This window comes from Herpailurus yagouaroundi, unplaced genomic scaffold, assembly GCF_014898765.1.
Source record: "Herpailurus yagouaroundi ecotype Mexico unplaced genomic scaffold, PumYag 77, whole genome shotgun sequence".
Taxonomy (NCBI): Eukaryota; Metazoa; Chordata; class Mammalia; order Carnivora; family Felidae; genus Herpailurus; species Herpailurus yagouaroundi.
Window position 1 is genome coordinate 69,172,259 of NW_024412388.1, and position 24,043 is coordinate 69,196,301.

At 35.0% G+C, this 24,043-nt stretch overlaps 1 protein-coding gene across 29 annotated transcripts in view; it reads left to right on the plus strand.

The window, feature by feature from the left end:
* ADGRL2 (adhesion G protein-coupled receptor L2) overlaps positions 1-24,043 on the plus strand; it is a 631,449-nt gene that overhangs the window by 412,301 nt on the left and 195,105 nt on the right. The window contains exon 1 of one of the 29 annotated variants that reach the window (XM_040470747.1): positions 23,761-23,884. The exons of the other annotated variants lie outside the window; for them this stretch is intronic. The gene's annotated coding sequence lies outside the window, so the exon portion shown is untranslated. Of the gene's footprint in view, positions 1-23,760; positions 23,885-24,043 lie in introns of those variants that run through there. 29 annotated transcript variants of the gene reach the window in all.

The following is a 24,043-nucleotide window of genomic DNA, read 5'->3' on the forward strand; positions in this document are numbered from 1 at the left end:
CAGGAAACAAAAAAGAGTAGAAATAAGAATTGGTATTTTTCTGTTCAGCTTAAACAAACCAGTAAGATTGTAAATATTGTATTATACTAAAAATACCAAAACATACATTGATAGCTATTATACAAAACTAGTTTTCAAACTTCTTTTTGTAGACAGATTCCATTTAGCTAAATACTCAAAAATGATAAGTATATTCTAAGTTATTAGAATATACTTTACTTATGTAGCATGTTATTTTCACCCCAAAATCTCAAGCACTTTCAGATATCTTTACATTTGTCTTTCGAAAAGTTCTAGAAAGGAGTTGTAGTCTTCCTTGACCTTGAACTCCTGATTGGTCTTATGGTGCACACTCCGCCAAAAATGAGCCAATCATATATAGTCTGTCCTTGTAATTTTTTAAACTGGAAATCCAAAGCCAACTTGTAGGCAAAGGGAGAATTGATGGGTTTATGGACCCTAAGGAAGGCTGATTTTTGAGCCTTAATTCCAGTTATTAAACTTTAGGGATCTATGAACCAGTAAATTGCTTTGCTGAAGCTTATTTGAATTATTTCCATAACTTGCAACCAAAACGGTCCTGATAACTACACTTATATAAAGAAAATGAAATCCTGAGATGGTTTCACTGCATGCTGATAGTAATAGAAGGCAATGGATGAATAATACTTTTAATGCCTTTTCTACCACAAGGTTAGAGAATGGGGAAGAGTCTGATGTAAGTTCTTTTGAAGCCCTGCTTTGACCAGAATGTACTTCTTCCCTCTGATTTAATCTTGAGGGTCAAAGTTAGGATTACTTAAAGTTATTCCTTATGACAAGGTTTAGGATCCCTATATTTTGAAAATTAAAATTTCTGGTACCTAAAGGAATTCCATCAAGAAGCCCTTCCTGGGTATAATGTTATTTTCCAGTTTTCTTTTTGAGAGTTTACATCCCCTCAAGAGGAAGGGACTGAAATTTAAGGGAAGAATGTAACAATTATTGTGCATTTCATGCTATATTAAGGACCCAGTTGGCCCATTTCAATTTCTTTTCCAGTTATGTGTCAAGGGATGAATTGTGCCCCCATCCCCAAATTCTTGTGTTGAAATCCAAAACTCTAGAGGTGCCTGGATGGCTCAATTGGTGGAGCATGTGACTCTTGATATCAGGGTCATGAATTCAAGCCCCACGTTGGTGGTAGAGATTACTTTTTAAAAAATTCCAAGAGGAGGAAGTAAGATCTCAAATTCTAATGTCATCCTCCATATTATAAATGCAATTTACATACTTATTATTTGGCAAAATTGACAACTTTATACCCTGAGAAGAGGAACCATACTGCTTTTCTTACTTTAAATTAAAAAAAATAGCTTCAAGGGTAAATCAGTGGGTCTTTGTATCTACCCATAGATAGGAAACATCGACTCTAATAAGAAAGATAACAAATAATGACAATTCTTAGGGGTAATCTCTGCACTAGTCTACACTTGAAATCAAAAGCACTCTTTCCAACTATATTTAGGTAACAGAAGAAAAACTTGCTGAATATACCTGTCAAACTATTAATTCAATAAATATTTGTTTTGTGCCCATTATATTGTTATATCATATAGAAATATCAAAACAGACATTGACTCCTGATTCTGCGGAACTTTCAGTTTAGTTAATAGAAGCCTGGTTTAAAAAAAAAAAAAAAAGTGTGATGCTTACAGGAGCCTGGAATGGAGGCAGAGAGGGAGAGTGTCTGAGTCCAAATGACACTTCCTGGAGGAACCACTTATTCCGTACTCAGATATCAACAGCCAGGAGGACTTTAAAACTTGAGTAAATAAATGAGCATACCCTCTTTCATACGGTCTTTGTTATCTGTACATACTTTGTAAAAAGGCTGGCACAAAAACTAAATATTATCCATGGTCTACTTTTCCTGTTCTAAATGTATATATTCATGTATTCATTACACAAATATTTTATTAAAGGAACCTATAGAAATCAGGCCTCTTAAGCTGACTGAAAAGCCTCAGTATGAAGTGACATATTAGCAACCACCTAGTCCTTGGCTTACTTTTTCCTGGCTCATATTCTAACATGGTAGGGACGTCAGATTATAATCTTACTCACACAGAACAATCGCATTGAAATGTTTCTAGACTTGGGTTAGCATCTCCAGAAACAAAATGATCACTCTTTGTCTATCAAGATATTACATCTCTGAAAAAGTCTGACTCCAAGTGGTTCTGTTTTTAAACTGAATTATACCTCATAATACCTTGCAGCATCTTAATTCAGTAGCCTTTGGACATTCAGAATAAAGCTAATCCCACTACCACATAATACTGTTTTTAATTCAGAAAATAGTAGTGAGATTTTTGTGAAATTAAAATAGGCTTAGTAAAGAAAATGTGGAAAACTAAAAGAAGTAGATAAAAGGAGGAACCAGACATATTCTCGGTACCCAAGACACCCACATTTAAAATATTGATATTCTATTTGCAGCCTTTTTTACTGTAACTGATTTTCTCTGTCATTTTACATAATTTTATCCTCACATATGTAAACACACACACACACTCTAATTGAGTTTCCATCTAGTGGGGAGAATCTGCCATTGAGGATAAATAGGCAGGCACTGGAGAAAGACAGATCTGGGTTCAAAGTCGAGCATTATCTTGCTAGCTTTTATTACCTCCAACATGTTACTTAATCTCTCTTAGTCCCAATTTTTGAATCCATAACTAGAATCTACTTCTTGAGGTTGTGACTAGCATTAATTAACATGGAATGTTTAGCACAGTGTCTACCAACAAGTACATGCTGAATGATGATTAAAATTATTATGTTTGTGTCTATACTATTCTGTAAAGCTATCAAATATAATAATGTTCAGGCTAAAAGTTTCTTGATTCTTTTAACCTTTCCTCATATGAAATGTTTTTAAGTCCCCTTGCCATACAGGCTACTCAATCCTAGAAGGTTTATAATTTTTCTATTTGTATCTTCTTTAAAATGTTGCTCTCAGATTTGATCGTGGTAATCTGAAGAATCTGAGTTAGAATCAGATCATGTCCTTCCCTATTCTGTGAACATCCTAAATTTATTAATGCAATATAAATTATTTCTTCTTCTCCTTCTTCTTCCTCCTCTCCTCCTCCTTTCCCCCCACCTCCTCCTCCTTATACTTCTTCTGTAACCATAATATATACCATTGATTCTTGCCAGGTAAAGCTCTTCTTTTTTTCCTCTTAATACTGTTAGTAAATCTCATATCTCTCAAATTGAATTCAGGCAGTTGGTGTTTTGTCCCAAGGCAGAACCTCCCAATTATTCCAACCGAATTATATATGGTTAGATTCTGCCCATTTTTTAGTTGTTAAGAACTTTTAGATCCTGTTCTTATAATAATGGATCTACAACTCACTTTTCCTGTTTCATGTGACCAATTTTTGACAGGTATGCCTTCTTCATCTTTATGTCAGTCATTGATAAATATGTTTACATCAGACAAAGCCAAAGTCAAGACTGGTGGTATACCCCTTGAAAAACCTTTCTCCGGATGCCTTAAAATTACCATTGGGTGCTGACACGGATGCCTTAAAATTACCACTGGGTGCAATCATTCAGTCAGTTATGAAAACACATAATAGTACTATTCCTAAATCTGTATTTCTCTATCTGGTCCACAAAGATATAAAGAAAAGCTTATTAAATGACTTGCTAGAATCCAGATGTCTATTTCTATTGCCCTCATATACTGGTTTATCAACTTTATAGAAAAAAAAATAAATAAGATTGGGCTGCATAGCTTATTCTTGTTGAATTTATACTTTCTCCTAATAGCAACTTTTAAAAAATGCTCACAAAATTGTCTTTTGTGATTGTGATTTGTAATTGTCTTTTATAAATATAATCTAGGCTATTCTCTCCCCAGCAACATTATTTTCATGGATTCGAAGTTTGCAGACTGCCATTTTTTTTTAACATAAAGTGTTTTTCTCTTATCCCTTTCACTCTATTTCTCAAAGGTAACCAGTTAAACACTCCATAATCTTACTGAGAAGGTCTCTAGTAATAACTCATATAGGTCCAGGGACATACTGGCACCTAGACCGGTCAGATTCTCCAAGTATGGCACATGGGTGAAGTGCTCAAACCATGAATTTAGCGATCTTGGCTCAAATCATAGCTATACATTTCTCTAATTGTATGATCTGGGACAAATTATTCAGTCTGATAATAATGCATGTTTTATAGCTAGGATGATTAAATGAAAAATGCAAATAAATATTAGTGTATGATACCTACTCTGTCCTCAATGAATGTTATTTACATTAGAAACAATCTAGCTATGTTGTCTTTCAATTTTTGGCCAGTGTCTAATGGCCTTGACCTCATCCATTCCACAAATACATATTGAGTAGTACTTGGTACATACAAGGTACTCAAGATACTATACTGAACAAATCAAAGTCCTTGCACTCATAGCGCTTACACTGTAGTTCAGGAGAAGAAAAACACATAAGTATGTGAAGTAATGGCAGTCAGTGATTAGAAGAATGAAAAGTTTAGGAATCAGAGTAAGTTAGAGAGAATTATTTTATAAAGAGTGGTCAAGATCCTGAAGAGATGGCATATGAACAGAGATATGAATGAACCAACAGGGAAGAAACATAAAGAAGTAAAAATACTTTCTTTTTCATGAATAAATTTTATGTCTTGAACTTAAAAAAAAAAAATGAGCCTATTCCTGTATTGATCTTCTTCCTTATTTCATGCTAAGGAAATCGTTTTTGTTCCCTTTAGCATCTTTCACAAGCCCCAGCTCTTTTTGTGCTTTAGTCTTGCTGATGTTATTTTTATAGGTCTATGCTATCTTCATATATTTGTGCTTGATTATGTGCCCCCCTTTTACCTTTTTCTGCACATACTGTTTTAAATTCAGAGCCTGTCAGTTGGTCCCTGTGCTGCACACTGGTTTCTCTGGTTTCCTCCCCATTCTCTTGCTCATTAGAATCATTTGTGTTTGCATAGGCAGAACGCTGCTTAAATCAAACTCTGAGAGCACATGGCCACTTTTCCCCAAGGTTCCCATCATTTCCATCTTACCTACTGGTTTCTGTCAGAATTGGGTCCAGAGTAGGAGTTCCCCTTACTGCTTACTCTGCCTTCTGGGAAATGAAATTATCGGCAAGGTCGGTCAAGAAACTGTCAGTGTTTTGCTTTCTGAGGAATGAAAGTTTCTGCAGATACTTTGAGACTGAAATCCCTAGTGCTAAGATAAGTTGCTGCCCTGATAATTTTGTGGTCTTCACTAGAAAAACATCCTTCTGTATAGGAAGTCTGTAGTGCGGTCACAAAGTGCTATCACTTCTCTGTGTCTCTTCTTTTATATTCATCTAGATTATTCTCCAGTGTGTTCCCACCCACAGGTTCTTGAATTTTCATGTAGGTTCACAGCTTCTAGCCAGTAAGGACTATTCACCTATTTTTTTAATTAGCTTGGTCTAATTACAATTAAAAATAAATTAGATTAGAAATTAAAATTGTTACATGACCAAATTCTATGCCTAGGAAACCAGGAAGTTTCCCTCAGCTTAATATTAACAAGCAGCATGAAATCATAGAAGACTTTGGAACAGAAGGTAGTGTGTATTCTTGACCAGGCCATATACTATCTTGCAGATATCAGAACTGAAGGGCCCTTACCTGAAAGATGGGAGATCTGGACTCTACTTTGCTGAAGAGCAAAACGTCACCTAACACGGTTAGCTGACTTGCCCACAGTCTCACAGCTACTTAGAGATGGTGATTGAAAGATAAGGTGATTTTCCCTTAGGCCAGTACATTTCACCCCATGAGGTTACCTTCCATTTCCCCTCAGTGAAAGCCAAGCAATATCTGCCTTTCCTACCTCACAGAGTTGTTGTGAGAGGGAAGGAGCTAACAGGTGTGTAATGACAGTGGTTGTGTAAAGGGGTATTAGGATAATGATTTTAATGATTTAATCTGTTGGTTTCTGTGGGCTTTTTTCCCTCCTTCTTGTTCAAGAGATTTGCATTTTAAATTTAAATCTGTGGTGAAATGTGCTTACTTTGTCAAAGATTTACAACAAATTACAGGCTGCATCCCACAGAGGAGAGAGCCTGGGTTTTTTGGCAGCCCTGGGACCAGGATGATAATCCTTATTCTGTCACTCAGAGGATTCATGACAATACATCTCTTAACTTCTCTGACTTTAGTTTTCTCATCTGTTAAAGAGCTAAACATTCCTATATCTTAAAGTTGTGAGAATTGACACAGAAGGGCTCGATATCAGTGGTTATTTTTGTTTGTTTTTTAATTTGGTTTTCCTGTATTTTTCTCCTCCTTCAGACTACGAGCTTCTTGATGGCAGACGGTACTTATTTATCTTTGTATTCCTGGAGTCTGGCACTCAATAGCTACACAGTATGTTTGTTGAATAAATTATTTACCAAGGTGAACAAGAGTGGGTCTGAGGGCAGCAGCATTTTGGAAGTCAGTGTTTTTCCAACTCGACTGTTAAGAGCGTGATGTTAAGTTTCATGAAGGTACTTCGGGCACTGCTCAAAGTAGACAGGGTGTAGCTGAGTGAACTCTTGGCCTTCATGTTGCTTTAGTCAGAGCATACATAATTGTTTCTTATTAACAGATCGGGTTGCTATGCAAGATTGTTTCTAGACAAAAATGTTTTTCAGCTAAAAGAAAGTTGAAAGAAGATATGTAGGCTTTAGAGTCTCAAAGACACCTCTAATACTTATTTTACAAATTAACCTCCCTTTGTCAGAGTTGCCTCATTTCTCACAGAATTTGTAGCATTTCAGGTTGGTTATAGATGGGCAGGAAGGTATCACATGCACACCTGCCATTTCCCAATATTCAGCCAAGAATACCAAAGTGGATTCCACCTGGATCCAGGTAGCCATTTGTATCAGAAGCAGGTGCATGCAGACACAGCATACCTTGGCTTGGCTTTCCTCTTCCTCTGGTTCCCTATGGGCCACACAGCTGCCAGAGACACTACTGCCAGGGTTGAAAAACACAACTTTTAAAACTCAAACTTACTATCCTAGAAGCATTTATACTCTAGGCACTTCCACGTAAGAAAATTCTTACAGACACTGGTTCTCCCATGTTCTAGAACCAAACTAGCACGGACAAGAAAAACTCCTCTGGGCAAGATGGGGAAGAGCTGGAAAAGTCAGGGTCAAGGGTCCCTGAATAGTATCTCTGCCTCCAGCTTCCAGTGTTCCTGTCTCTCTGGAGGTTTATTTTGAAGATTAAATAAAGTAAGGGTAACACTAAAATATTTAGCAATGTGTAAATGGTTGAGCTTGGGCACTAATAGATCAGAACAGATGCTGGTCATAAACTACCAGCAAGCCTTGCCCATGCTTGCCAGCTGAATGCCAGCCCTGAAATAAAAGACCATTAAAATGTCTTCATGATATCTGTCACATAGAGATGGTACTTGATTAATGTTAATCCCGTCTACCCTGCTTCACAACTTCCTCTTGAACAAAATCCAGTAAAAACAAAATGGCAACTCCAAGAAAACATATCCCCAAAGAACCAGACAAGTCAGGTTTATTATTTTATGAATGTAACATATTAATAGATAATAAATTAATATATTAATTTCTCTTCACACCAATAATACCAAAATTCATTCTGTGCTCTACAGTAAAAACGGATATACTTTAAAAAAATAAATTGTACTAGGGATCCTGGGTGGCTCGGTCAGTTCAGCGCTCGACTCTTGATTTCGGCTCAGGTCATGATTCTAAGGTCATGGGATCGAGTCCTGCATTGGGGTCCGTGCTGAGTGTGAAGCCTGCTTAAGACTCTCTCTTTTTCTCCCTTCCTCCCTCCCTCTACCCTTCTCCCCTTCTTGTGTGCGCATGTTCTCTCGCTTTCTCTCTCTCTCTCAAAAAAATAATAATTGTAAACTACTCCCCAATGTAAACTATTCCCCAAGTTAGAATCCACCTGTGAACTAGTACTATATCTTAGTTATACGCATTGGGGCCATTGTCTCTTTCCTCCTTTATCATTTTCCTTACTAGGAATGGTTAATTCATTAAATTTAGTTAGATTCTATCAGTTGCTTTATGCCAATGTTTTCCAGAGGTTGGTATTGGAAAAGGAGAACACTACCAAAACCACCTGGGTCTTTTTCTCCACTCCCCAAAGTCCTCCCAGAGATTTCGATGGCTTCCTTCCTCTTAAGAACATTCCAGAATGACTATTCAGAGTTTGCTATAACAGTTAGTCAATAACACTTGCATTTGACAGATTCAAAGTCAGGCAGGGGTAAGAAAGCTTTATAATGAAAAGAAGGGAAGGCTTCAAGTAAGCACTGATTGGAAGCTGCTGGCATGGAGAAGCTAGATGTGGGTTAACTAGAAGTGAGAGTCTTATATGGTGGTTTGGGAAGCGCATTTGTCTTTTTCTAGTTGGTCTTGAGTTAGAAGCAGAATCAAAACACAGGGAAGCTGGCAGTCGGCGATCTAGTTCTGATCACTCTGGGTTGATTGCTGCAGAGGTTGTGGGTCAAAGTTCTATTGTCGTATTTGGTTTGAGTATTGTCTATTTGTATATTCAGTTTCTTAGACAATATGAACATATATGTAGAAAACCTGGAGGAATTCATAAAAAAGCTCTAGAAAGAATGAGTTTAGCAAGGTCTCATGATATCAGGTCAGTGCATAAAATTAATTCTATAGCTAAATCCATAGAGATAGAAATAGATTAGTGGTTGTCAGGGGCTGGAGGAAGGGTAATGAGGAGCAACTACTAATGGCTATGGGGTTTCTTTTTGGGGTGCCAAAGATGTTATAAAGTTATAAAGGGTGATGATTTCACAACCTTGTGAACATACTAAAACCACTGAACTATACTGTTTAAAAGGGTGACTTTTATTCTGTTAAATACATTATAAAAGCATTATAACTTTACTTATATAAACTGGCAATAAGCAACTGAAATTGGAAATGTAAAAAATATTATTGATAGGAGAGTCAAGAGATACGAAATACTAAGGGACAAGTTTAACAAACTACGTGCAAGACCTGTACACTGAAAACTGCAAATATCTCAGAGAGAAATTAAAGAAGACCTCAATAAATGGAGAAACATTCTATTAAAAAAAAAAAAAAAAAGCATCTGCCAGAACGAACCACGGTAAGTATGTGCAGGATACCTTAAGTAACTTAGCTTAGGAAAAAAGTTGAGGGGCGCCTGGGTGGCGCAGTCGGTTAAGCGTCCGACTTCAGCCAGGTCACGATCTCGCGGTCCGTGAGTTCGAGCCCCGTGTCGGGCTCTGGGCTGATGGCTCAGAGCCTGGAGCCTGTTTCCGATTCTGTGTCTCCCTCTCTCTCTGCCCCTCCCCCGTTCATGCTCTGTCTCTCTCTGTCCCAAAGATAAATACACGTTGAAAAAAAAAAAAATTAAAAAAAAAAAAAAAAAGTTGAACTAGCCTTTGTGGAGGTTTTGTTAATGGCACAACAGAGGGAAGAAAGAAAGACATCTTTGTAGCAGAGGCAAAACTGGATTGTATCAGCTTCAGTAGTGGAGAAGACAGGGCTGAGGGATGGGCCGGAAGTAGAGATGAGATGGGATGACAAGTAACTGACCAGTATCACCATTTAGTCAGGGTTCTCTCAGGTCTCAACATCAGGTCATGCATTTGCTGGGCAGTAGGAATCTTGTTAACAGCTAATCTTTGTGTGGCTGTTAGACTAAGCCAAATTTGAAGCTAGCATGCATATAGGCATGCTTTGCCTGTACTGATTTTCCTGCTTTTTATTTTTCAGTCTTTACTTTCTCTTTGCTTTATAATTCTTAGTTACTCTTACCACTTTTATTTCTATTTAATTGTAAATCTCCTTAAATTCTTTTTGGAATATGAAGGATTATAAACTAATAAGTAAAAATTAGGGTGCTAATTGACAAGTGTCTTTAATTGTGTTTGGCTATTTCAGAGTATAATAAGCTTAACCAGATACTCTTCTAATGTTATGGATTTATGGAAAAAACTAAGCACTTTTGAATAAAAAAGAGTGAAAATCATAAGCTATGAACATAAAAGTGAATGGATTCTTTAAGTTGTTAACTTAAAATAAAACAATCAAAACTACCAGCAACTGGGTGCCTGGGTGGCTCCGCTGGTTAAGCATTCACTTCTTGATTTCCGCTCAGGTCATGATCTCACGCTTTGGTTTGTGAGACAGAGTCCCAGGCTCTGCACTGGCAGTGAAGAGCCTGTTTGGAATTCTCTCTCCTCCTTTCTCTGCCTCTCCCCCACGCTCGCTCTTTCTGTCTCAAAATAAATAAATAGACTTAAAAAAAAAAACCACCAGAAACAACACTGGCATATATGTGATAAAATATTCTCATTATAAAGCTATAGTCAATATAAAGCTATATATTTCAAATTGTAGCTCTAAAATCTTTTGCTAGAATACAACCCAATGTGTGAGAATATGTAAGAATTTTCAAAATTGTTTCACATCAGGTTGTACAGTTTTAGGCATCTATGCGGCAGCATTTTGAAAGTTGTCAGTGTTTTATGCTATTAATGGTACCAAAATAATAGCAAATATTTGAGGGCTGACTTACTACGTGCTAAGTACTACCTGTACTAATTCATCCAGCCCTCACAGCAACACTATAAAATACGTGTAACTATGATTCCCATTTTATAAACAAGGAAAGAAAGAGTTAAAGATGAGCTTCCATAACTTGCTCAAATTATAGAAGCCTGAACATGGTGGAGCTAGGGTCTGCTCTGGTGGTCTGATCCAAATTCTAAGCTTTTAGCTCGTGTTGCTTTTCTAAAACAATTTTTCAAACATCCTAAAATTAACATTAACTAAAGTTAAGTGAATCTACACTTTATGAGACCCTTTAGAGATCTTTTTCAACAGATCTTTTTCAAGATAAAGTAGAAGAAAAGGTTCTTCTTCAATATTGTTTTTATTTTTAAAAAGTAACATCTGTGGCTTTTTTGAAAGGATATGTCAAATGCTTCAGTGGTGGCGTTTCAAAAACTTTTGCAGAGCAAAGTAATTTAAAATGGTATTTACCAAATTCTTGACTGTACCAAATTGCAGAATTTTAAGTAAGAAGTGAATATAAATGATTTCACCTAGGTATAGCCTCATGGTTATTAAGCATTAAGAAAAGAAATTCTACTTCTCCATGCCTGTGTTCTGTTAAGAGTCAATAATAATAATAAAAACGTTTCATGCTTTTAGTATCGACACAGACTTAAGTTAATTTGCCAAATTAATTATCCAATTTTATGAATTGAATATGTCTTTTATCTTACAATTTGGCAGGAAAACTAAAAAGGGAAAGACGACAAAATTTTTGAAAAATAAATACTATGATTACTAGAAACAATTTTACTTTTGTTATTTAGAAGAGCTTTCCTTAGTGAAAAAAAAAATTGAAAACTTCCAGTATGAAGAAGATCCAATCATACATACCAATATCAGTTTCTAGGTGACATGGGAAATTATTTGTGATTTTCTTTTAAATGGTGTCTGTCTCAACAATTGACATATATAATTGTTCTAATAAAGATTTAATGGTGAAGCTGTTTAGGTAAGTCTTTAATAAAATGATGTTTGCTCTGAAATAAAATTAAGAACAGTTAGTTTAAAATTTCAAGAGATGTACATAAGGACAGAAGTATTTCAGTAAGACTACTATAATAAGCACAAAGGCTCTTTTCAGAAAATACGTATTACTCAGGACTTTTCACTGATATGAAGGATAGTATGCAAATGGCATAATTTATAGGAATTTTTAAAAACCAGTATGTTTAATACAGGTGATTCTCACTTTGTGGAGTTAGTTCATTATGATCATATTTCCCAGTTGACATACTTGCATAAAACTGAGTTATATTCATAAAGGAAAATGTTTTCACCTGTAATCACAAAAAAATTTGTATATGAAAATACAAAATATAAAATTAAGAATGATAATAATGGTACTAAAAATAAACATAAATAAGAAACATAACAATTTGGGATAATAAAAAATGTTTCTAATTCGGGTTAAGGAGATCATCTCAATTCTTAATAAATACCTCTTTTGAAAAATACACCCTTAAAAAGACTACTTTTTGAACATATCTGAGACTATCAATTGCTCCCAGTATTTTGTAGTTAAGGGTTAGCTTGTTTGCTTTTGTGTTTAGCTGTTTCTGCTGTATTAGTGTGTCTTAATTATTTTTTTTAACTAGTAAGTCTTTTAAGCCATGTCTATTAATACTTAAAAGGTATTTGCTTCCATCCTTTCTTGGGTTGAAAAAGACTGATTCCTTTTATGTGTCCTGCTTTGGTGAACTACACTTATGGGATATAAGGTCATACAAAAATAATCAAAATCATCATTTGCTACTGTCAAGTTACCTTGCCATGTAGGGAAACTAAACAGGTTACAGAAAGCAAAGAAAAGGGAAGAGTAAACATCAGTGAAAGAGTGGTGGAAAGTATTGTCAAGTGAGGAGGAAAAGAGAAAACTGGTGAATAAATATAAGCAGAGACAGGATTGAGCTAACTGGTGAGCATGAGGGGGGGCAGCACTTAATTTCAGTATCGGGCTATGCGGTAAGTGCACAGATGGGGTAGCATATATGCAAATCCTTTGAACACAGTAAAGCACCATTACTATTACACGATACATTTCTTCATATCTTACAAAGTATATAGACAGTGTAATTCAGCATTCACTCACATATAAGTTATTAACCACTGGAACTCAAAAATTTAAATGTTTATAGGAATGAGGAAGAAAAGTGAGTGAAGGGCAGTTGGGTTGAACATATAGTTCTCTAGATCTGTTTTTCTATTTCTCACTTTACAAAGATATGGGTGAAGGGTCACCTCGTGGGCTCAGTTTGGGGAGCATGCAGCTCTTGATCTCAGGGTCATGGGTTCAAGCCCCACATTGGGTGTAGAGATTAATTAATTAAAAAACAAAACAAAACAAAACAAAACAAAAACAAAGATGTGGGTGAAGATATATTTTACTTTCCTTTAATGCCACTATTAAAGTAGAACACAAAACACTATTGCTGATTAGGTGATTCATGGCACATGATGTTTTGCCTTGATTTTGAGGAGGTCCCAGGGAATGGTAGAGAATGTGATACATGTTTTCATTAAAAGGGAAGGCCTCTCTGGCTGAATGTTGCTATGAGGTAACATCCATCCAATGTTGTTGGACCTTTCCATTTTTTTTTTCAGAAGCTGGAAATCCATGTTTTGACTGAAACCTCCTAATTTTTAAAACTTGACAAAAACAGATTAAAAACAAACAAAATACTATATGACTCAACATCTGTAAGGCCAATAAATTACATTTGTTGGCTAGATTTTATACAGATCAGTAGTTCGTGACCTCTTGCATGCTGTGCTAAGAGCTGGCATATAATGTTTAGTGAGATTTTAAGGAGCTTACTGTCTAGTGAGAGAGTAGTAAATCAATAAATACAATGATGTGTAATAAGTGCTATGATAATCAATGTTCATGTTTATGGTTCTCCAACACTCAAAAATTACATATCATCAAAGAAAGAGAAAATAATATTCAGTATGATCTTCTTAGATGGCAAAGTACTATATAGTCACACATTTTGAAAAGAGTTTTAAAAAACTAGGAATGTAAACAAAAGAAATAGAATTTAAAGAAATAGAATTTCAACAGAAAAAGAGAACATCCTCCTTGGAAATTTTGATTAAGTTACTCCTTAAGATAATATTAATAAAATTTGCTAGTGATTTCGCAGGAAAAAAAATGGTTAAAATGTTTTTTGGCTCTTGGATGTAGGGTTCCAGTCTTTAACTGCTTAGTGAATCATAAATGAACTCAGATGGAAATATGATACTTTCACCATAATGCATAAAATATCAGATGTTCTGTGTTTGAATAAAACCAAAATACCAGGGTATAAAATAATAACTCTTGAAAGGCTTCATGTAAGCCCCGCTGATTCCAATTTCTGAAGTTCCCTAGGTTATATAAGTTGTTGGGACAGGAAAGTAGAAGGGAGAAAGCTTGTTCTAGGTAATACGGAACAGACGGCCAATTTTTCAGTATCTCTGAATTCAAAAATTCAAAAGCATTAATTTACTGCCTTCCTTGAGCTGTTTCTTACCTCTCCAACACACACACACACATGAAGATAATGGTGCTACATACTCCCTGGACAATTTGTCTGTATTTGTGATTCTCTTTACTTAAAAGCACACTCACACACATTGTTATTAAATTAATTTTTTTGAAAACACTCGAATTTTCATTGTAGTCACTAATTTGTCAAGATAGTAAAATATTTACCTATGGTCTATAAAAATATTTCAGTAAGTTGACTAAACAAATGTGTTAAGTAAATTTATGTATGTGTGTTTATATGTACACTTGTAATAAGTATATTTGTATAAGATTTCTAGGTTATTTGACTTATAATATCCATATCAGCAAAGCAGTGTGGAATATTTGGATAAGAAGTAGCCTTATTATTGAACTAAATATTATAGTAGTATTCATGATTATAGGATTCTGACTCATATATTCCATAAATACTTTCTAATAACCAACTACAGCTCAGGTCCTTTGCCAGACACTGAAGGGGCCACTGTTCTTTAAAAATCTGAGACTAGGTAAAGTATTTCAAAAATTACTTCATCTGATTGGTGTGTACCATTCTGAATAGTATAATATTACTTCCTATATAGACGCTTGGAGGTATTTTGGAAGCCATTTATATATCTCCATATAAGAATATGGGCAGGGAGAGAGATGCTTCCAGAGAGGATGTTCCTGATAGGACTTTTAGTCATGTAATGAACTTTTATTTTATTTTTTAATGTTTATTTACTTATTTTGAGAGAGAGAAAGCGAAAGAAAGAGAGCACACATCGGGGAGGGGAAGAAAGAGAGGGAGAGAGAGAATCGAAAGTAGTCTCCACCCTGTCAGCACAGAGTTCAGCCTCAGGCTTGATCTCATGAACTGTGAGGTCATGACCTGAGCCAAAATCAAGAGGGGGACGCTTAACCGACTGAGCCACCAAGGCTTCCCGCATATAATGAACTTTTAAAAGACTGTTGTCTCCCCAAGAGTTCATGATGCTACATTGTTCTAACAAAGGCCTTTAACAGTTGTATTAGTCCACTGAGAGCTTTGCATACCTCCTTCCTAAGGTTTGAGTATTGTGGGTGATGGGAATAAAACCGTAGTATCATAGATGGGTATATGGATGGTTAGGTAAGGAAGAAAAGGACTGGAGAAGACAGAGACTTCACATTTTACTAAGTGCCACAAACATAGATTGAGATTTCAATATGCATAAAATTAGGACCTCTCTGGTAAATAAAGCTAAAAGAAATTTGTTGAAAGGACAGGTCACAAAATTGAAGTAAAACCTGAATGAACTCACCAAAACCTAATAGAATGGAGAGGGGTACAGTATCACAAAGGAAAAACTGGATGAAGTTTCCAGAAGAAAGATGACTAGAAAATAAAAACAACACACATATATCTCTCCTGTTTTGTTCTGTGTAGGAGATAGTTAAGTGAAAGCTTATTTTCCTGAATGTTTAAAAATAAATTTGGGGAGAAACTTTTATAAACTTATTCTATAACCTCACCAAATCTGGGGAAATGTTCCATCATTTTCATTATTTTTGTGAGTAAGAAATGCATCTTCAGGGGAAAAAAGAACAATAAGATCTATTTGAGAGAAAATTTTGTGAAGTAATAGTCTATGAAGAAATAGTCTATGGTTAAAATTCCTGAATGCCGTGCGTATTAAGCATATAATATAAACCTTTATGTCCCAATTAGCTTTGTGTATTTGCTTATACATTTTGGTGTATATTCTTATTTATTTTCCATGGGTATTTGCCCTTCCACAGATGATTTATTTCTCCGGGGAAGGAGCATGTTTACCCCTTTCCACTACCACCTAGAGCACTGAATTGAGGAAGTTTTCTAGGAGTGTTGAATAATTGCCTTTATTATCCCCACATTGGAAAAACTATGTCAGCCTGCAATCTCAGTAAAAATGCCAAATTAACGAGTATCAAAAATAATGTGCACATTTCTCTGACATCAAACCACCCTGTTGTACCAAACGCAGCACAAATGGCCCTCCAACAGGGGTCCCGTGCAAACAGTAGATGATCAAAGAACACGTCAGCAGCAACACCAAGTCACGCTGGTGGTGTCAAGGACAATGTATTCTGAATTCTCTTTCGTATTTCTTCTGTGATATTGTGCCAGAACACAAATATATAGACACAGATATATACATATACATGTGCATATATATTTTACAGAATTTAAATAATTCATTCAGATAAATTATTTAAATGATTTAAAAATTCCTTTGTCAAACAGATTAATGGAACCTTGTTATTCAAAAGATAAATCATTTTATATGAAGTGGCAAAGACTTCAAGGGCTAATAAAGGTTTTATGAGAGATAAACTTTTAATGAATTGATACTTTTGCATGTACTTATTTTCTATATACATAAATATACACACAGATGCTTACACTGTTTTTCATATCAACATCAACATCTCTGACTTTTAAGGAAATAGTATTCACAGTGTTTAAAATAGTGTTTTTACAGATTTGATTTTTAGGAGCTGATAGATTATAATTCACCAAGCAAAGTAGAAGGAGGTTTAAATAAATAGTGTAAACGTTATAATCTGTGTAATGAGAACAATTTTATATATGTCATTTTCTAGGGTTTGCAATGTATTTAGCACTTATGTCCTTTTGCTGCACAGGTCTTAATCAGAAAGATGCTTTACTCTAGAAAATTATGGTGAACTAGTATTTGTATAATAAGACCCTAAGACCCTGGGAAGCATTTTTAAGGATTTTTATGAAGCCCAGTCCACTTTCTTCAGCTAAATTTTGGCATAGATTCAATTTGAGACTCCAGTGAAATTCAATTGGTTTATTTTATAATTAAAAACAAGAAAATCATAGTAACAAAAATATATAATGTATAGCACTCATGTTTATAATAGAAACATCCATAAAGAAAGAAACATGTTCTAACTTTTCTCATTACTCCAAAGAGAATTGCATCTTTAATCACACAAAGCACAACTGCTTTCTAATTTTGTTTAAAGTGTTTCAATACTTACAAAACCCAGATCAGGTTATTATAAATCTAGAGCAAATTAGAATCATTGGCCTCTGCTCAGCTCTATGTAAGGGTTCTATGTAAATCATAAATTTAATGGCATACTAAGACACACATCTGTTTCAGTTTTGTAGAAGTTAATAATCTAACTATAGAGTATTTAAACACTTCTTTCATTAACTGGAAAATTGAGGTAAAGATAGACTTCCCTTAGTTAGTTATAAGGTGTAATATTTTACCTCCAAATTTTGATAAACTATAAATTTACCTACGTAGTTACAGGTAATTTTCTAAATATTCAATCTCGTATCTATTTTGGACATTACATGATTCCTTCCTATATAAGAATATTCAATATAAATAAATAGGCTAGCATTATCATCTCAAATCTACATCTGCATAAAATATTTTGATTTATATGTATCATATCTTAACTCATTTTACAAGAGGGCACTGGAAAGTAAATATTGAGTAATTATATGAAATGTCAAAATTCATTCTTTTAAATATTTTTCAGATTCCTTATTTGATTACCCATAGTTTATTTTTAAATGATAAATGATTGTCTTCTGGGGATCCATATTATTTAAAAATAGTTTACATTCTTGAATCCTCAAACATTTATGTTTTATAGCTAGCATTCTTGCTCAACCTTTCTCTAATTTTATTTTAACCAATTATAAATATTTTTTCATGTTTATTTCCGTGACCTCTTTCTTGGAGACATGCTACTTCACATATAGCAGTAATCCAGTATTATAATGAATTATTGTGTTTCAATTATCATTAGATAATAAACAGGAAATTAGTTTTTCTTGTAGTGTATTCTACATTATCTGAACAATGAAATATATGTGGTTTGAATTTGGGTCATTAATTCAGGTGGTAAGGACATAGTTCTAATTAAATTGGTGTCATAAATTACATTCCCATAATGAAGGGGGGCACTCTTTTAATGCACTAGAAGAGTTATTTGTAGATATGTGATTTTGGTAACCAGGACAGTTGGATAGGAGGTGGATGGTTGAGAGCAACACACCTCCATCACTGAAACGAAACCATTCAAAGAGTATATTGTCCAGGTGACCATTCAGCAATGTCTTTTTATTGTGGAATAGCTGGAGAGGTTATGTGTTTTTATTTTTTAACCTCAAACAAAAATTTTTCATTGAATATAGCTCAACAAGACCTTATCATTTCCAAATGATTTCAGTATCCCCTTGCGATGTAAGTGACACTTTAGTATGATTCTAAATTTGGATGCTAATTTTAAAGAAAACGAATTCTTTTCTGATGCTCTTTTACTTATCAAAAAACATGTGCCTATTACATCATTGTTTGGTCTGGGTCCTAAGTGATTGATTTCATAGTGACCTTAAGAATGCACTGTAATGAGCTGCAATAAGTTGAAACTTAATTATAAAGATTTAAATTATTCTTGAAAACAGAGATGGCAACATTTTATTATCTTATCAAGAAACTATGATGAAAGCTAGGTTTAGAAGAAAAATCTTTGCAAATTGCTATTCTATTTTCCACGTGCATAGACAAATTTATGGTTATTAAAATAATATGCAACAAGGAGAGGTCTTTAAAAAATAAAGCAGGTAAGTGGAGTTAAAAAAATAACTATCATATTAGAAAACAAAATAATGAAAAATATTAGTAACAGGTAATTATACAACAAGAGGATCAACTAAAGTCAAGGTCAAACATCTCACATTACACAATTTTACACTATAAAATTTTTTCAAAACTGAAACAAAATAATTTTTATGCTTAAAAAATACTAAGATCATAGATTAGAATTATTATTATTTCATGCTTTTTAAGATAATTATGTTTTCTAATATGAAAATGTTAGAAGTGTTATATAATTGTATCTTCGACTGACTTTCTAAAATGTCAAGAAGGCATTTGTGAATTTGTTTCCTGACTCCTAAAAGCCTTTTTAAAGTTTGCTGTGCTACAATGAACTATGACGTGAATAATCAAAGTCATTCTCAGAGACACTAAAAATTCAATTTGGACTTCGGTGAAATTGCTATTTGGTTACCTTTGAGGGTTTAGATTCAGGAGAGTGGAGTTGCCTCTACTATTAACCATTGCCTAGCTTTTGTTCTCACCCAAGCACTGCATGTTTGCTTCACCAAGAACTGCCCATTCAAATGTCTTACATTTAAAACAGAGGTGTGATTTTGGTTACTCTTAGTTCAACTTCAATATATAGTTTTTTAATTTAAAGAAATTTCATCTATATTGTTGATAGAGGTTTTCTGCGTGTATTAAAAAGCGATTGGGGAGGCTATTTTTAAACTGTGGACTTTAATAAAATATTTGGTTGTATGATGAACAAAATAGTTATTACATGAAGTTATAGACTTTTTTGTATAAAATGAATGCTTTTATCGGTATACTTCAAGGTTTGACAGAAACATTGATAGAAGAAGGCCTATAAGGCCCAATTATAGAAAATCCTCAAAGTGCAGAGATTAACAAGAGTTATGGGAACAATCTATGGGAAAGAAAGCCTAACTTAGAGTTGTGTAAGATTCAGTGAAACAATGATTATGTAGGACATCTTTTTTAATTTGCTTACTTTGGAGTATCATAATGACAACGCATAACATTTTTACAATCTTTAATATACCATTATACATATAAACACTCTAGGTGCACAGAGTCATTCTACCAGTTGTATTGGTGGATTTAAAAAAATTAATTATAAAATGATAAGTATTCAATAATATACATGATTATATACTTCCAAATAATATCATTAAGCACAGTTTACCACACATGATCAGATGCATACCATAGTTGAAATGTTTGGAAACTGCATCTCTACATTTTAGATGGAGCTTGGGTTTCTTGGACAAAGATTTACTCAGCCTGAAGAGAGCTGGGAGAATAGTTAAACTTATTGGCTTTGCCAAATGGTTTCATATGTTTCTGCTCTCATGGAAAATGAGTTTTGATTTCTTTTCAGACTACACGCATGGCAAAGTTAAAATGAAAAACAAAGCCAGCAACTTTCAACCAGTTCTAGTTAAGTTTGGTATTCACATATTGGCTTTGATCTGCTCTAGACCTTTAAAAGATTTATTTTCTAGAGTAGGAAAGCTAGTTTCAGCACTAAGCATCACTGAACAGTAATGATAAAGAAACAGGAATTGGTTAACTTTAGGGTGAAATCTAGCTAATTTTATTTCCGTTCCTGTATTAGAAGTTAGACCAGTTTCACCTGTTACTTGTTTACTTATGTGTTTTGTTTTACAACTCTCACAGCGCTCTTACCACAGGCAAAAACATACTCCCCATAACAAATACACCTACTCTCATTAATAGTTCTCTATTCCTGTGTAGCTCAAACTTACAGTTTTGGGCCCAGTATCAAGGCCCCAGTCCCCCCCCCAGTCCACCCAAGTCCACCTCCACGTTGCCCTTTTTATTTATTTATTTTAAAAAAAATTTTTTTTCAACGTTTATTTATTTTTGGGACAGAGAGAGACAGAGCATGAACGGGCGAGGGGCAGAGAGAGAGGGAGACACAGAATCGGAAACAGGCTCCAGGCTCTGAGCCATCAGCCCAGAGCCTGACGCGGGGCTCGAACTCACGGACCGCGAGATCGTGACCTGGCTGAAGTCGGACGCTTAACCGACTGCGCCACCCAGGCGCCCCAACGTTGCCCTTTTTAGAACTGTCTTATCTATATCCAAGTTTGCCGAGTGGGGTTGGAAGAAGTTAACTTACTGTGTTCTACTGGTTTGTACTCACCACAATATTCTAATGCCCATTTTCATACTTCTTCAGATTCTCTAATTTGGTACCCAAACTTGTTATTCATACTTGTATTTTGACAAGTACCTCATCATTTTCCTTTAAACAAAGGTACTTGGATGGTAATAGCTTTAAAAATTAGCATAATTTCTCTATCAGAAGTATGTGAATACATAGAATAAAATAATCTTTAGTTTCTTAAAGTTGCTTAAATTAAAAACATGAGTTTCTACAGTTGGAAAAAACATATATGGTTAAAATGTTTGAAGCCCATCAATCTCTCTAACCACATAAGCTAACGAGTTCCTTCTGTTTTCTTTGAATGAAATCACCATGAGTGGTTAGATGTTGATTTAACATAAAACAAATGGAAATGGGTGTTTCCTTTGTCCTTTGCAGAATTTATTTTTTAAAACAATTAGCAAGTATTGTATTATGAATAAGTCAATGATTTTGCCATTATTTAAATAATAATATAGATTGAGTAGTTAAATTGATTGGATTTTAGGGAATGCATAATATCCTCTGACTTCCCTTAACTTGCTAACATCTGCAGACATTATTAAGCTTCTCATTTCATTTTTTTCTACCATAGCACCTGTATTGTTATAAATTATGTTTTGAATTGTCATGAAGTGTCAGGCAAATTACGTTTTCTGGATGTGTATGTGTCATTTAAGTGTTCCTTTGTAATGGCAGGTTTGTGGCTAACAGCTTAATCTTGAATATATCAATGCAATTAAAATCTCTTTTTCCATTCTTTTTTGTGGATACAAAGAAAGTTGAAGCATTATTATGTGTAAAATGCAAGGAAAGAATTAAAAATTCTTTAATATTTAAAACATCCTAGAGAAGGAATACATTTAGCTGTAATTTTAAAAACATAGCCAGCTTATAATATTCTTAGGAAAAACGCTGAACCCTTTGAACTCTACAAAATACACGTCCTACTGAATTAAAATTAAAAACCTGTATGACGCATTTTCCACTCCCTATAGTTCCGACAATTTCTGCCCCTTCTATGCACCCTCCTTGTTTTTGTGATGTAGCCTCTTCAGAAACATAGTGGAGAGTGACTCACTTAGGTCCCAAGCATCAAAGAATGTCAGACCTATGAAATGTAGACAGTGGGTTCTTCCAGAAATTCCTTCTGAGAGAGTTAAATAAATAAGTAAATGAGCCAACATATGGCCTGCTTGATTCAGTCAAAAAATTCTATTGATTACTTTCTAAGCTCACTAAATAAAAACTTCAGTCCAGGTTTTGCCTCCCAAAAGAAAATAGGATTAGACTGATCTATGCACTCATTGGGGCTTCTTGTGAATCATGCCCAGATGAGTGAAAAACCTTCACAGATGAACAAAAGAAAGGGCTATCATTTTTCAGTAAATGTGGATTATTATTAACTTGACATACTTGGCTTATAATCTTGAATAAAACAATTTTAAATTCCAGAGAAGATGATATAAATGACCCCTGAGGTCTGAGAATTTTATAATTCTGCCTCTTTTCAACTAAAGTAGCCTGGTTTAATTTTCCTAGGTAGGTCTGTTGTATGTATAATTTTGACAGATTTAAAAACCTTAGGTACATAGTAAGGTTTCACACCATCTCTGCATGTGTTTTTTTTCCCCCAGACTAGCTTGTATCCTGCGTCGATAATATTTGAATTATGTTATCTAAGAAATTCCAAATGGGAGTGTTTATGGAGTTTAAAGTACAAATGCTCTGAGTGGCTCCTCTTATCTTTTGGAATAGTGAGATTATTTAAACATCTATACATTAAGTAGAAACAAATTTGATCATCAAGGATTCTTGTTTTGAGAAGTATAATGAATCAACCAAAAGAGTATGTTTCAGTTATTTGCACATGTGTACTTTTAACTTATGATTTTTTACAAGCTGAGAACAAACTTGACCAATAGCTGGATTTACTTTAGCACTGCAAATATCTGGCTTTGTGACAAAATACTGGTAGGTATTTAGAGTCTTCAAGTCTTTTGAACGATCTGCTGTTGACATTTTAATAACGTTGTTGTTTGAAATGATTTCTGAAGTATGATGACTGCAACATACCCGCAGCAACAAAAAGTACATAGTTTCTGAAAGCAAAGAAGCTCAAGTTTCATCCTATTTTCTAGAGGTTTTAAATCTTGATGAATCAGTTTTTCTTGAAAACCAATGCAAACACGCTTCTTTAATTGATGGCTGCATTCATTAGTAGTATCAGTGACTGAGAAATACATCTGAAAACTTAATGACTTTCAGCTTAGAGATTTTATAATTCAAAAGAAAAAAAAAAACAGTTTTGATTTTCATCGTATGCAGAGGACACTTAAACTGGCTTTAAAATATTTTTCAAGCGTGATTTGTCCCGTCGTGGTTTGTTCCCTTAAGCTCAGGTCCATCGTGGGAGCTGCCTGGCTGTTTGCTGACAACACTACCAACAGAGAAGTGGCAAGGAAGTGTGGTCAGAGGACAAGAGCAAAAGCAGTTTCAATGTAAGGAAATGAGGGAAACAGACCTAACAGCACGATGAATGCACTTGCGAGTAAAGAGCCTTGTAGTCTCCTTTCCTTCCTTTGCTTATCCTGGTGGGTTTAATCAAAAACAAACAAAATGCTCTTGTGAAATATAGTCAATAAAGTCAAAGTTTGGCTAGGTCTGTGTAACTACAAAGAAAAAGTCACCGCAATTTTTAAAAATGTAACTTTCATTAACGAGCGCGCCGGAAATCTCAGGTATCAAAGACGCATTAACCCTGGAGCGTCCCCCGCGCGCCGCAGCCGGACGGAGGCAACCGCGGCGAACAGACGTTCTTTTCTCCTCGGAGCAGTCACACAAAAGGAGGGCTGCGGAAACTAAAAGTTTCGAAGCCTCCGGCTCGCTGCGTGGAGAAAAGAGAAAACCTGGAGACGGGGTGGGTAAAAGACGCATCCTGGGCGCCTCTCCGAAGTGCAGGCAAGGAGAAAGCTCCGGGGCCTACAGGGAAGAGGGGAGGCCCCCCCACCCCCCCTCGAGCCGCTGGCCAGCCCCCTGCGCCCTGCCTCGGAGACCCTAGCGCCGCGCTCCGCCGCGC